Here is a 4018-nt window from a genome sequence, read left to right as displayed (position 1 = left end):
AGCTACGCACCCGCGGCTCTCGTCGCTGTGCTACACGCCTAGCCTACATACGTTCACACCTACGAGATTATGTAAAGAGGAAAATGACACGACAACTAAGATCAAATTTTTACTACAATAAAAATACACAAAACTTGAAAATGTTACTTTGGTATACAGAGACTTTGGGTATGAGTTTTATTTGATTGTAATGTAGTTGCTTTATATACTCAGTGACGTATTAAAGGTAGGGCTCGATTGGGCGCCCGCATAGGGCGCATACTAAAAACGCCACAGATCCGCAATTTACTCGCAACACAAATAGAGGGCCCCGTAAACTTCTCTCCCAGGGCACTTGTAAGCCTAGAACTTTGAATGTGCCTTATCACATCAATATTAAGGCGATGTGTGTGATAACGCCTGTGCCTATGTGCTCTATGTTTTAAAAAAAGAAAGGTTTGCATGAGGGGAAATACGCTAGCGGGGATTACCCGGCTATACAGCACCGGCCGCTGCTCAAGGCGAACGGCTAACTCGTCGCTCCTCACTTTTCGGTTCTCGCTGTCGTGTCGTACGCGCAATATATCCACAATGCGTTATCATGTATCATTAAGTAAAGCTATTAACATTCTTATCAATAATTCAAAGCCTCGGCTGACGTCACATGTGAATGTAACTTAGACTTACGCAATTACTTACAACGACTGAATAGTGTTAAAAACCTTATCTAAAAGCTTTTTTGACATTTATATTTTCTTATAATATAGGAAGAAAGAAAATTAGACTAAAATTATAAGCCTTTATCTGAGTGCGTCTACCAAACTTTGGCTTGCTACACGCACACAAGGAAAATGTAGAAAATGCTACGCCAGAAGTTCCCAAGCCGAGAGCTCCAACAATTATTTTTTTGTACTTAAAATTAGATTTGTATACCTAAAAATTAATTCCTGTAGTAAATTATAATATCCTAAAGTTCTAAGACGAGATACTATCTCCAACATCAGTATTCAATTTACTTTGAATAAAATAATTAAACAAATAAATAAAATTATTTATCTATGCATCATTATTGTGCTTAAAATGATGAAAATATATATAAAATTGCATAACATTAATTGTATTTCGTCGTAGCCTCATTACCATACGCGTGCTAACGCCGTTCTCAGTAACTATTTACCTGCTCACTGCATCTTTTTAGCCAGATCATATCTACGGGGTTTCACCGCGCGGACGTGTCTTAAATTATATTTCTGAATATAGACACCCGTAAATTAAACTATTAAATAACTATAATTATAAAAATAAATAGTTACTGTATATTTTTAACAACGTGCATCTTGCAAACTAGAAATGTTTTGTCTTAGACATCGTTTAGATTAAATAGAAAAATGTCATTTTTCGAAAAGTTCGATTATTAATAAAAAGAGCCTACTGTTAACAATATTTTCATACGAATGATGAACATGATACATGATACTTCTCCTTAAATTTAAAACTTTAAAGAAAAAAAATTGTTAAATAAATTTAAAAACTTGAAATGATTTTTTTTTCTATTTAAGACATATGTGTATGTGGGGTATTTAAAAAAGAAATAATGCATATGTTTTAGGAAAACACGAACTGGAGCCTGCGCAAGACACAGGCTGACCGCGACTAATTGTTTAACTAATTTTGTATTAACAAATAACTGCATATGAATACAATGCTCACACTTGATATTACACGTTTAAATTGACACCTTTATTAAGGGTACTCTCACATATCGGAAACCAATATCCTACTCCCATAGAGACAACGGACCAGGTTCCTCCACACAAATGGATTTGACGGAGGAGGAGACGCATAGGAAAAGGAAATGTCTTCTTTATATGCGTCTCCTTCTCCGTCAATTAAGGGTAGGCAACGCATCTTCAATTGCGGATGTTTATGGGCAGCGGTCGCTTTCCATTTCGGTGGATTCAGGTGGCCACTTGCTCGCGTGCCACCTTTTTATTATAAAAAAACAATATTTGTTGCTGTGTCCAGTAGAAGCTCTGTTCTCACGGGGCGTGTTGCGGGCTGTGGGTGCGCGCCGCAGCGGCAGCACGCAGCACGTGCTCTAACAGGAAAACTCTGACGTATACTATAATGATTATTTTAATTGGCTGTATTAATCCATATCAGAGGTTTTAATGTATGCCAGACAAAACGTGATCATACTAAGGAAATTACTATTATTAACATTACACGCATTTATGTTCAACATTCGTTATAAATTACATTGCGAGTACAGCAGAGTATAGCTAGGTAACATATGTTACATGAGTCCTGGAGTTTCGGCATACTAACCAGCGTTGGTAACGAGCTCGCCAAATCCAGAAAAAAATTGTATTCTATGTTCAAAAAATAGAAAAAAAACTAATATTATAAATGCGTAAGTTTAGATGGACGTATGGATGGATGTTTGTTAGAGTTTATAACCTAAACTGCTAACGGATTTCGATGAAATTTGGTGTAGATGTAGTGAATAGTCTGGAAGAACAGATATGTTACTTACTTTTGTTTTTTCTAATTCCACGTAGATGGAGTCCCGGGCGAAAGCTAGTATGTATTTTAACGCGTATATTGCTCCGTTGAAGTTTACTAAAAATTGTTATTTTACTACATAAGATGATACAAATTGAATTACAAAAATAATTAAGTTAAATAAACATTTATGAGGAAAACCCTTCAGACGAATATAAAAACTCCAAGGAAATCCTAAACAACACATGATTAAGACACAAGGAAACACCTAACTTGCATAATATTATTTGCAACAGTTTTTCCTACTATATTCATATCCTAGCATCATTCATTCACACAACTTTAAGGATAAGCACCATTTTTAAGGGTTAAACACATTACTTGACTTTTTTGTCAGGAATATAGGGTTGCCAAAAATAGTTTATTACATTTTTTAAAGTCGCATTTAAAATGCAATGTATTTTTAGTGTTTCCTCTAAAACAATCCATGGTTGGTTCATAATGATACAGATTTACATGTAACATGTTTATTATTCTGATCACATCGCGCTCACAAAGTCAACAAGTAGGTACAAAAGCTACACCTGCGTATTTTATGCACTAACTATGTGGATTGCAGTCAATTAGAACGCAGGCTCGCAGTGCACACACAACACATACAAAATTCACCAACAGGTAATAGATGTTAGAAGATTTTTGGGCACACATTTGTAAAGCATCTCCAGTAATCTTTAGAAATGATATTACTAGGGGTGTGCGAAAACTGAAACTTTTGGAATTCGAATCAAAAATCGAATGTTCGAATAGATTTGAAACACATAATACGTTTCGAATCTTTTGACATTAACTAATCGGTTTTTTTTAAAATTATTTGCCGTATTTCGATTAATTTAATTCGATTCATTCCGAACGATATACGCACATACCTTTATAATATTTCTGCAATAAAATTGAATTCAAAACGGTAATAAAATCTGAATTAGTCGTCGGTCTTATGCGGTCGATGTCATCGAAATACAACAAAATAACAAACACATTTTTAGTAAAAACAACAGGAAATAACATGTCGTTACAATATCCAGTAATTAAATACAAACTAATACTGTACCAGTGTCAATAAATAATAAGCACTCACGCTATTTACACTGCGGGGTACACAGGATATAGTGATCATCGATTGCTCTTTGCAATTTATTGATGTTTAATCTAATTTCTATGGTTTGGAACTCATAATTCTACATTATAGTAAAGTATACTATTTTGTGTTATCGAATATCTGCCACTAAGTGTAACAACTAAGTTATATGTATTTTTGTTATTTTAAATCGTATCAAATATCTCAAGGTCACAGAATGCATCAAACCCTTGTCGAACAGCAGCGCACATCACAAGGTTTGGTTCCTTTTTTAGAGATTCACATAATGCAAATACTATGTAATTACATGAATTGATATTAAAAGGTTATGTTATTCTTACTTAAGTATCACTTAAGTTATGAGAAAGACGCATCTACTAACCAGATAGAAATTACAAA

The sequence above is a fragment of the Papilio polytes genome, unplaced genomic scaffold (assembly GCF_000836215.1).
Source record: "Papilio polytes unplaced genomic scaffold, Ppol_1.0 DF824046.1, whole genome shotgun sequence".
In the NCBI taxonomy this organism is placed as follows: domain Eukaryota; kingdom Metazoa; phylum Arthropoda; class Insecta; order Lepidoptera; family Papilionidae; genus Papilio; species Papilio polytes.
This window is presented reverse-complemented; position numbering follows the sequence as displayed.